This window comes from Lycorma delicatula, chromosome 2, assembly GCF_047948215.1.
Source record: "Lycorma delicatula isolate Av1 chromosome 2, ASM4794821v1, whole genome shotgun sequence".
NCBI lineage: Eukaryota > Metazoa > Arthropoda > Insecta > Hemiptera > Fulgoridae > Lycorma > Lycorma delicatula.
Window position 1 is genome coordinate 2,656,904 of NC_134456.1, and position 12,118 is coordinate 2,669,021.

General features: G+C 31.7%; 1 protein-coding gene across 21 annotated transcripts in view; it reads right to left on the reverse strand.

Moving 5' to 3' along the window:
• LOC142320422 (uncharacterized) overlaps positions 1-12,118 on the reverse strand; it is a 137,706-nt gene that overhangs the window by 6,939 nt on the left and 118,649 nt on the right. The window contains exon 11 of one of the 21 annotated variants that reach the window (XR_012755383.1): positions 4,198-4,597. The exons of 19 other annotated variants lie outside the window; for them this stretch is intronic. The gene's annotated coding sequence lies outside the window, so the exon portion shown is untranslated. Of the gene's footprint in view, positions 1-4,182; positions 4,598-12,118 lie in introns of all 21 variants that reach the window. One more of the 21 variants, XR_012755382.1, reaches the window with a different exon arrangement.

Below are 12,118 nucleotides of genomic sequence, written 5' to 3' on the forward strand. Positions count from 1 at the left end.
AATCCCATACAAATTCTTGCGGAACTGGCTAATGATGAGTGGTGATTGTTTAGAAGATAACCAACCGTCTGTGGGATTCTGACGATAGCGATGAAATTAACTGTTTTTCCAGTACCAGGTGTGTCTTAAAAATTCAATCTATTGAAATTGTTGGAAGGAAGAAGTAACAAAAAACTGACTCTTTAGTAGTTTCAGTTCCACAAACACAAAATATATTTGAAGATAATAGTAATGTAATTGTTGTTGAGTCAGAAAATTTGTTTGAAAAAAGTGGTCGCTACTGGAAAATACAAGTTGTCCCTAACACTGAAAAAATTGCAGGTAAACACATTGTACACATCAGATCAGGTCCAACAAAAAACATTCGTGCAAATTCTGCAGAATGTTTCAATTTGTTTTTTACAGATGACATATTGAATGAAATTTAATGATTATCTAACAAAGAAATTTGGAAAAGAGAGAAAATTATACAACAAACAAGGGAGTACAGTATGTGCTATGTGAAAAAAGCCTTACTATTCATCCATGTAATAAAACAAAAGGAGCAGTAGACACTTTTGACCGAATGTGCATGAATATGAACTGCGGTAGAAAAACAAGATCGCCTATTTTTTTTAACTTTCTTGCCTGGTGCTGTAGCTTTAGAAGGGAAAGTATTGGAATCGGTCCAGTTTGGGCATATGCAGTTTTCATCAGATCTTTTGACACCTGCGGAACCCAAAAAACCAGATGGAAATTTTCTAAATGTTCGTATGTACGTGTGTGTATTCAGTGTTAGGTGTCGCACCCTAAATTACCTTACACTGTCTAGAATGACTCGATCAATTTTGACCAAACTTGGTCAGATTACTTCCACATATGGGACATTGATGCCATTAAATCTTCAACTAAAAGGTCAAGGGGTGAGGCTGTAGAAGCAATATTTCAAAATTTTGCCTAATTAAGGTCTTATTTTTCTTAGGCGTATTTGTTAACAATTAAAAAATAATATTTCCAAAAACGTTTTTCCCAAATTGCTCTCTCACCCCAAAAAATGCTCTAAATAAACTAGTGGCTGAATGGGTATAATAAATATGTCATTAGTACCTCCTTTCACTGTAAGGAGTACCAGTGTAGCACTGACACACAGCTCTTGGAGTCGGCTGCTATGTTGTGATGTTACAGGTATCCGGTAGAATTAAAAAAATGAATAATATTTAAAGTGTAATAAAGTATTTAAAGTGGTCACTAGCACCACCACACCTGTGCAAATGAAATACTATACGGTATGTGTACGCACTTTAGTTAGAATCACTGAATTAAATAAACAAAAAAATATTATATTTAAATATAATGATAAATGTTTTAAATTAAGCTATGTGTATATGTGTGTGTAAGCCGTGCATTGCCAGTCTTTTCTGATTTCATCATCGATGAGTTTCAACAAGTTCTCGGTGATTATCAAGGGTCTCCCTGAATGTTCTTCATCATGCACATTAATTCTGTTATTTCTAAACCTTTCACACCATTTTCAGATTTTTCTTTCATTCATTACATTATCATCATACACAGCAACCAACTACCTATGAATTTCAGCCAGCTTGATGGTTTAAAAACGTATGACTGTTTTTCACAGTCGGCAGCAACATCGATTTTCCTATTCATTATATAATGTAATAACTCACAATGTAATCAAAGATACTACAACACAACAACTTACAGACAACAATGGCCATTACCAGCGTGGCCATGAATAACAAAGGTTTGGCAACTTTAAGGAGAGAAATTTCACATCGGTCTTTACTTTAGAGATATCCCTTGTAAATATAATTATTTTATCTGTAATTAATCTACTTTTAAATAATCTTTGTTTTACTTTGTAAATAATCATTTGTATTAGAATTATTTACTCAAATAAATACACGTTTGAGATTTTTATTTGTTATCATTATTCTTTGTTTTTTTTAATTCTTGCAATTTCTAAAAGTAAAATATATGATGAAAATAGGTGTTTATGTAAAGAAAATATTTTATTAATAAAAGAAAAAAAAATCACTCAGATATGTTAAAATTAGCAACTAAACATATACACATCAAATTTACATATACTTGGTATCAAAATATTAGGAAATAACATTAGTATTCTAGGATTAAAAGGTTGTTTGACGAAAAGAAGCCAAACATTTATTGGAAAATAGGGGAAAAAAGTAATACCAAAAAGAATTTGAAGGCATTTTGCGAGTTTATCATTTTCAAAAGTAACACTTAAGGGTTTCAGCTACCTTGCAATCAGAGAAATGGGTGTGCTACTTTAATTAAGTCTTAAGACCTAGTAAATTAACTGAAGGGGAAAGAATGTGATAAGTCACATGATGTGAATTTTTTAGTAGGGCAGTTTCTAACTTTTGAAAACTCTACAATTGTTATGTGATATTTTAAATAGTCATACATCATATATTACTGGTAAATTATGTTTCAAATGAGTCATTTTATTTGCATTTTAATTTCATTGTTATTTGAATAAAAATGTTTTTTAATCAAAAAGTCACACATTTTGTGAGTTGTCAAATTTTTGCTTAAAAAGAAATCCTAACTTATTTGGAGGGGATGCAAGGTGATATAACAATAGCGTGTTCTTTTTCAAAAATTAAACAACTTCATCATTTTATTTTGTACAATTTAAAACCATGAACATCAGAAATATGAAATTATTAAAATTCATAAGATATTTTTACTAAATTAGTTCAGATTCATTGTCAATGTCCACGTCTTTGTTTGGTACAATTGTATTAAAATAATCGTAGTAAATCGGTGGAATGTATGGTAGGAGAGATTTCACATCTTGAAATTTCTTTTCACTTATTTTTAGTGGAGCCTAGTACTTTGGTTTAAGTGATTATATCTGGTTATGGTGATTATATTTGGTTCAAGTGTTATATCTGCCAACTCTGATAAAATTCACTTCTTTGAAGTTTCCATTTATTTTATGTTTAATAAAGAAACTTGCTGGGTTCTTGGTAGTAAAACAAAATGCTACAGCTGATGCAAAATCAACCGGTGCCCCACACTAAGTTTTTTGGCCTTGGTCACATTTTGTAAGAAATTACTTACATTTAAAATATCATTTTGTGTCATCATTTTGACACTGAATATGTTTTTCTTATTAAATTTTCTTACTACATCCATCCACATGCTAGGAACATAGATATGTTCAATTTTCTTTTGGCATTTTTCTATTAATGCAAAATCTCAATCAGATGGCAAGTGTGTATGTCCTGGTATTAAAAAGGTGTTATCCCAGTAAGGGTTTTCTCTCTAACGTACTGCATCCAATAGGCTGTCATAGCCCAGTTTTTATTCTGTCCTGGACAGTTATCACAGAAAACTACAAGATTTTCTATTTCTGGTTTAGTGGTTATGAACTTGATTAGAGCACTGCACATCTCATCACTACCCCTATGTCCAGTTTCTTCTCCCCACAAAAACATGTGTCCTTTGCTGTTGGTACAATCATGCAACCCGAAGTTATAGAAACATATTTTTCTACAATAAAAAGCTGGTCCACACGTTAATTTTGGAACTGGTAAAGCTTGCTGAAGGTCAAAGCTAATGACCAGTGTTCTTGGGTCTTTCTTTTCAGGTTTAGTTTTAAGAAGATCTTGTATTGCCTTGACCTGGGCCTGAGGGTATTTTAGCTTATTTTCTATCGCTTTGACATCTTCAAATTTACCCTCCAAGTGCAATGCTTGTATTTTAACGGTGCATTCATCACATATTTTGCAAGTATTAGTCTTTGGCATTGAAAATCCTATATTAAATTCCATGCAGAAAATTCTTCTGTATGTATCCTGGCTAACCAGATGATGAATATTATTTTCTATGCACCACGGTAAATAATAAATAATACTCTTCATACAAACGCGATATTGACAAATCACAACCAAAGTAATGTTTTCCATCATTAATTGACTGACTATAGTGATTCTAGTATTTAGATATGCTGTTTTATGTGGTCCCTAATGGACTGTAAGTCTGCTACCACTAATTTTATTAGGCCTATTGTTGTGCTAGCTTTGGTTGTCTGGTTTTTTAGGAGTGGTTGCTCCCTTTTCGATGTCAGAAACAAGGCATTTAATCTGCCTCTTGAATTTTGAAGGCCATGTATACTTTAATATTCAGTTTTGAAAATTTTAACTTCCTCACCATTTATTTATTTACATATGATGCAGAAATTTCCTTGAAGAAACTCTTTTTAGTTTTTTTAGGATATGATCTTTTTTTAGACTGTATTTTAATGCAGCCAATTAAGTATGCATTTTTCAAATTGAAAGAACCAAGATTCCAGAACCCATTAAAAATCTCTTCTTCTCTGCCAGCAATTTTAGATCTGCATTTTTCCTGAAGGTACATGCAGGACCAAGAATACACCCAGTCACCTTTTCCTGTGAAATAGCACTAAAATACTCCCGTCCTTCATTCCTTCATCACTTGCTAGGCTAGTATTCTTCAAATGCAAAGAAGGGCTCCTTTTTCTCCATCAATGCTGAGGCTTCTTTTCAGGAGTTATTTTTGGAAGTCTTGATGTGCAGTTCATTTTTCCATTATTTTCTATGTCTTCCTGAAAGTAAGATAATTTCCAATTAAAAATAATATAAAAATGAGATAGTCTCTAATCTAAATTACTAAAACTTAGTTGATGCAACAGTAAGACAATGAGTAGGAAAAATACACTTTGTCCTCTTTGTGGCATTTTGAACTCAAAAGTTCATCGCCGCATTGACAAGATGAAAATAAACTTGTCGAAAATAAACTTTACTATTATTAATATCCATTTCCTAAAATTAATTGCCTTACTAAGTTGGAAGTAGCATTTACCCATACAAATATAAGTACAATTAAGTGGTACGAGTATGACCTGCCACACTTAATGCATAAGAGGTTATAAAATGTACAATTTCAGTCCATTAAATGAAATTTTAAATTGAATTACTGAATTAACACTCAGTAATGAGAAAATGTTAATAGTTTTGCTGCTAATAATTGTTAAAACTTTTGTAGCAATAGTATGTCTAGCCACAAATTATTCTGTATTCAACTCACCTCTTCTGTAGATGATGAATTATGGTTTGAAGGTTAACAGTCTTTATCTTCATCAGTATTATCAATATCTGAAGAGGAATCATCACAATTATTGCTGGACAAAGTATTTAAAGAAAATAATTTTCTCCTAATACACAACTGGTTGTTCCTACTCTCTGCTATCTTTGGAAGCGGCTTGTTATGTTCTTCATCAAAAACAGCTGAAATGTCTTTGGAGCAATAATATAATTTGATGCACATTTGTTAGAATGTACATAATATATAACTATATAGAGAAACAAAATAGCATTTTGCACAAAATACCATCTATCTTCAAATCCTGGGGCTTATCGTATTCTTGCCCCAAATGTGATTGCGGCCTGCTTAATACGTAGTGGTGAGGTGGTAGGTATATGATGTGGTAAATAGACCTGTAATAGGAGTAGTGCTTAAGAATTTTAAAAGGTCCAGGATATTCCCAATACGTAAAATAAGGTAATGTGTTGTGATGTGAAAAATTATTGAAATATTTCTGCATTAGAAAGATTATTTCCGGAAGTATTGTTGAGAAAAATCACATAAGTAAAGGTAATATGCATTGCGTGCTTAATTCCATTATTTCCTATACGAAATAATCCAGCCTATAGGCTGGATTTAGAAAGGGCACTTGACTAATGACATTATATTTAATTTATATAATATTCAAAAATAAAAATTAAGGGATGGAATAAAAAGGTTTTTCTGTAGATCTGAGTTGCATTTAAAAAAATCAATAGAAATGTGACTTTTTACAAACATTATGACTTGGGGTTGTCTAACTATTTTATCTGTGTTGTAGAATTGTATGGAGATACTATAGCTAGGGTTTGGGGTAATATGATAACAATTAAAAAAAAAAAAAATGATAAGTGGTCTGAAACGGAGATGTTTGATAATCGCTTGCTTACTATTACTGTTTTTATTGCTTATAAATGATATTAATAAGTATACAGGGGATGGGAGTAACAGGATGATATAAATATTAATATTATGTTAAATGTGGATGATCTGATTTCATTTGCTTCTAAGCTAAAAATTTTGCATAAATGAGCTAAATGATTATTGATTTATTGACATTAATGGTAATGAGTGTGAGATAGTTGATACAAGAGAGAAGAATAAAGAGGAGGGTATGTGAAAAGCTATTGAGTTCAGTTTTCACAGAAGATATGTCAGTGAATACGGATACAGATAGGGAGTATTTAAACCTAGGTCTAGAAGGAATAAAATTAGTTTGATATTTATCAAATGAATATCAGAACTAATATCTGAATTATGGAAGAGAAGAATGGTCATGGTTGTGCTCTTTATGGCAATTTGAGAGTTAATAAGTACCATTATATGTTTTCTGGGAGGGTGTCCAAATTTTAATAGTATATGTAAGATCAAGTTGGAGAAAGAAATTATGGAAGAAGAGGAGGAAGTTAACAATCAGTTAGATGGGAGATAATGGGAAAAATTAGTCATATCTACGCCTATGTAGAAGTAGCTTTGCAAATAAGGAATTTTAATTACTGAGTGTAGATGGGGGTAAAGTATATTAAAGCACTTATTGGATATTACACGGTATATTATTATAGATTTAAAATTATCTTGCAGGTGAAGGTCACATGCTTATTCCCTTCCACTACATAAGGGAAGGGGAAATACATTCCCCCTAGACCACGGTAATAATACAATACTGAATTATACGTTTTCTCTTTAGAGATCAATGTTTTGTCAACTTGCCTTAAATATTTATTGTTATTGCATAACTCTGGTGTGCATAAGAAGTTACTACCTCACATCTGAAACTTTTGATTTCACGTAAAAATTTTCCTAATTTTCCCACATGTTCAAAAATATGGAAATGTAATGGCAACATTTAAATATGGACTTTAAAGCTGAAAAATTTGTAAAACTTTACATCAAATCTAAGTAAATTACTACAATGTATTGTAAGTGGTCATTCTGCAATCAAAATCTTTATGAAAATCTTCTACTTGAAGGTTTTCTGCATTTTTTTTTTTGTCTTGAGTCATTTGACTGGTTTGATGCAGCTCTCCGAGATTCCCTATCTAGTGCTAGTCATTTTATTTCAGTATACCCTCTACATCCTACATCCCTAACAATTTGTTTTACATCTTCCAAACGTGGCCTGCCTACACAATTTTTCCCTTCTACCTGTCCTTCCAATATTAAAGCGACTATTCCAGGATGCCTTAGTATGTGGCCTATAAGTCTGTCTCTTCTTTTAACTATATTTTTCCAAATGCTTCTTTCTTCATCTATTTGCCGCAATACCTCTTCATTTGTCACTTTATCCACCCATCTGATTTTTAACACTCTCCTATAGCACCACATTTCAAAAGCTTCTAATCTTTTCTTCTCAGATACTTCGATCGTCCAAGTTTCACTTCCATATAAAGCGACACTCCAAACATACATTTTCAAAAATCTTTTCCTGACATTTAAATTAATTTTTGATGTAAACAAATTATATTTCTTACTAAAGGCTCGCTTAGCTTGTGCTATTCGGCATTTTATATCGCTCCTGCTTTGTCCATCTTTAGTAATTCTACTTCCCAAATAACAAAATTCTTCTACCTCCATAATCTTTTCTCCTCCTATTTTCACATTCAGGGGTCCATCTTTGTTATTTCTACTACATTTCGTTACTTTTGTTTTGTTCTTGTTTATTTTCACACGATAGTTCTTGCGTAGGACTTCATCTATGCCGTTCATTGTTTCTTCTAAATCCTTTTTACTCTCGGCTAGAATTACTTTATCATCAGAAAATCGTAGCATCTTTATCTTTTCACCTTGTACTGTTACTCCGAATCTAAATTGTTCTTTAACATCATTAACTGCTAGTTCCATGTAAAGATTAAAAAGTAACAGAGATAGTAAAGAGATAAAAAGTAACAGAGATAGTAAAAAGTAACATCCTTGTCGGACTCCCTTTCTTATTACAGCTTCTATGTTGGTTAGTTTTTCCTTCCACTACTTCCTTCTTCTTCTACTATCTTCCTTCTACTATTAATCTGAGGCCTAAAATTGCTTCCCTTGTCCCTATACTTTTCCTGAAACGAAATTGGTCTTCTCCTAACACTTCTTCCCCCCTCCTCCCAATTCTCCTGTATAGAATTCTAGTTAATATTTTTGATGCATGACTAGTTAAACTAATTGTTCTGTATTCTTCACATTTATCTGCCCCTGCTTTCTTTGGTATCATTACTATAACACTTTTTTTGAAGTCTGACGGAAATTCCCCTTTTTCATAAATATTACACACCAGTTTGTATAATCTATCAATCGCTTCCTCACCTGCACTGCGCAGTAATTCTACAGGTATTCCGTCTATTCCAGGAGCCTTTCTGCCATTTAAATCTTTTAATGCTCTCTTAAATTCAGATCTCAGTATTGTTTTTCCCATTTCATCCTCCTCAACCTGCTCTTCTTCCTCTATGACACCATTTTCTAATTCATTTCCTCCGTATAACTCTTCAATATATTCCACCCATCTATCGACTTTACCTTTCGTATTATATATTGGTGTACCATCTTTGTTTAACACATTATTAGATTTTAATTTATGTACCCCAAAATTTTCCTTAACTTTCCTGTATGCTCCGTCTATTTTAATAAATGTTCATTTTTCTTTCCACTTCTGAACACTTTTCTTTAATCCACTCTTCTTTCACCAGTTTGGACTTCCTGTTTATAGCATTTCTTAATTGCCGATAGTTCCTTTTACTTTCTTCATCACTAGCATTCTTATATTTTCTACGTTCATCCATCAGCTGCAATATATCGTCTGAAACCCAAGGTTTTCTACCAGTTCTCTTTATTCCGCCTAAGTTTGCTACTGCTGATTTAAGAATTTCCTTTTTAATATTCTCCCATTCTTTTTCTACATTTTCTACCTTATCTTTTTTACTCAGACCTCTTGCGACGTCCTCCTCAAAAATCTTCTTTACCTCCTCTGCCTCAAGCTTCTCTAAATTCCACCGATTCATCTGACACCTTTTCTTCAGGTTTTTAAACCCCAATCTACATTTCATTATCACCAAATTATGGTCGCTATCAATGTCTGCTCCAGGGTAAGTTTTGCAGTCAACGAGTTGATTTCTAAATCTTTCCTTAACCATGATATAATCTATCTGATACCTTGCAGTATCGCCTGGCTTTTTCCAAGTGTATATTCTTCTATTATGATTTTTAAATTGGGTGTTGGCAATTACTAAATTATACTTCGTGCAAAACTCTATAAGACGGTCCCCTCTTTCATTCCTTTTGCCCAGCCCGTATTCACCCACTATATTTCCTTCCTTGCCTTTTCCAATGCTTGCATTCCAATCTCCAACTATTATTAAATTTTCATCTCCTTTTACGTGTTTAATTGCTTCATCAATCTCTTCGTATACCCACTCTACCTTATCATTATCATGGGCGCTTTTAGGCATATAGACGTTAACAATCGTTGTCGGTTTAGGTTTTGATTTTATCCTTATTACAATGATTCTATCACTATGCGTCTTGAAATACTCCACTCTCCTCCCTATCTTCTTGTTCATCACGAAACCTACTCCAGCCTGCCCATTATTTGACGCTGAGTTAATTTTCTGCATGTCTAATGCATTTTCTCCAGTCATCTATTGTTACGTGGTTTATTGCATCTTCCAATAATATTTTTACTTCATCTATTAGAAATGTACTATTTATGGCTGTCACCTCACTTTTTATGTGAACCCAAATTATCTCGATTGGATTTCATGTCCCATTTCTGTCTTCAAGCTCAAACAGTATGTATTATTCTGTGTTCATTAATAATAGACAATAATTCAGGAATTGTGTGTGAAGGACTGTGTGATATTTTCTTCTTTTCTAACCTTGAAACAATTTCCACCTTTTTTAAGTTTGTCACTGGCACTATCTCTTTAAGAACTAAATGATAGCTGGGGTTATCCATCACAATAACACAGTTTCTTCCAAAGACTGTAACAAATTTATAATCCGTTCTTGAAATACATCACCGTTCATTTCTTGGTGGAAGTCCCCTGTATGTTTTGACTGAAAAACTAGAGCACAGTCTTTTATAAAACCAAGTTCATAATAACCAGCGTAGCAAATACCTAAACCAGATCCTTTCCCAACCAGAATCTTAAGCTTCAACCACAGCTTGTTGAATTCGGCAAGATGCATTTCCTGGATGGTTCTGGTTTACCCGCATTTCATCTAGGTAAATTACTGATCTAGAATTTTTTAAATTAATTTCATGCATTTTCTTTAAAATTTTACCTGAGCAAGAATAATGTCAGACCTCTCCATCAAAAATGTATGGGTCATTTCATTTATGAAAGCAGAACCCTAATTTTCTTACAATTTTCCACATGTAATATGTACTACTGGAAAACATTTTTTTTTCAAAATGAATAATTTTACTGGTTGTGAATACTCCCCCTCTTATCATAAAATTCTTGAATGGAACGACAAACTATATCTTTATTAAAATCATCTAGATCCATGTAATTATTAATATCTTTAATTGACTAGCTCTTGCTTGTGCATGATATTTTATGATCTATTATCCTTTGATATTTTTCCATACACTTTGATATCTTTGTTATCTATTTTACAAAGATTTTGTATATTTTATAATACAATTGGAAAAAACAACTAAAATCCTGTTAAATTTTACAAGTAGCATCCATAAACTTATCTTTTGTAAAACTCCAGTCAGTATAATTTATGGTAAAAAATTTTAGTTTTTTTTTATACTCTATTCATAAGAAAATCTACAATGTTGTGATTTACTTCAAGATTTAAAGTTGCGAACATAGTTTTACGGTCTGTTAAAATTGGCTTCAAAACTGTTCGTTCTCTTTTATATTCTAAAAATCAGTGTTCTATCAAACAATTACTGGAGGGCTAGGCAAGGCCTCTAACTTGTAAATTTATTAATTATTCTCTGATCCTTCTTAATATGACAATTAAATACTGATGAACACAAAGCATGTAAATTATTCTATCTTATAAATATTGACATAATTACACATCATTATATTACTAAAATTTTTATCTACTTTGAAAATCTTGCTTTACATCTAAAAAAAAAAACAACAAAAAACAACCCATTCTGCTCCTGATATGAGATAGTTAGTTTCCCTGCAATGTAATTCAAAATTTGTGAAGCTTCATTAGTAAAACAGCTCATATTTACTATCTTCAATCATTACATTATCTTTAGCACTGTCAAAATTATGTTATAAGCAACAGCATATGTTACTTTAATGCAATAATTTTTTATATAAGTCTCAAGATATTTAAAAAAATCCTTTTTATTATAAATTATAATAATGCATACTTTTGGTACAATGTATTTTAGTTACAACTGTGTTGACATCTACACAAAGCTGAAATAAAATTGGTAATTACAAACAAATTTATTCATCTCATGAATGCAATCATTTAATAGGAACTTGAAATCAGTATAGAAAAGTTTAAGCAACATTTATATGCTTCGCATATACACAACCCAGACAACCAGGTCACAAGACAACCCAGAATAGAACCAGGTCTATTAAATGTAGTTTCAAGATATTCATCAACCACTCTGTCTGATGGTATTTCTTGTAAAATACAACCACGAGGCTGTTAAGACTAAAACTTTGTTTAAATTCACTTCATATACATAACAATTGACTTGATTTTTTAAAAAAACTTGTTCTATGACTGGACAGGAAAATTTAACACAATTATTTTATCTATTTATATTATCTGCTTGAAGAGATGATGTTTGTGAGAATGCATTTAATATTAACTTTAGTGTTATTATATTATAATTAACAATTGCCCAAATCAGAACATTAAAAATATCAAAATTTCTCAGCATTTTGATCTGCAGCATATACTACTTACGTAGATTCACATATCTAACCTTAATTTTATTTTTTTAGACAGTTCTCATATATATATTTTTTTTTCTTAAAAATTTTGTTTTTTAAAGTTACATATTTAAATAAAGTTAACAATTAAAATT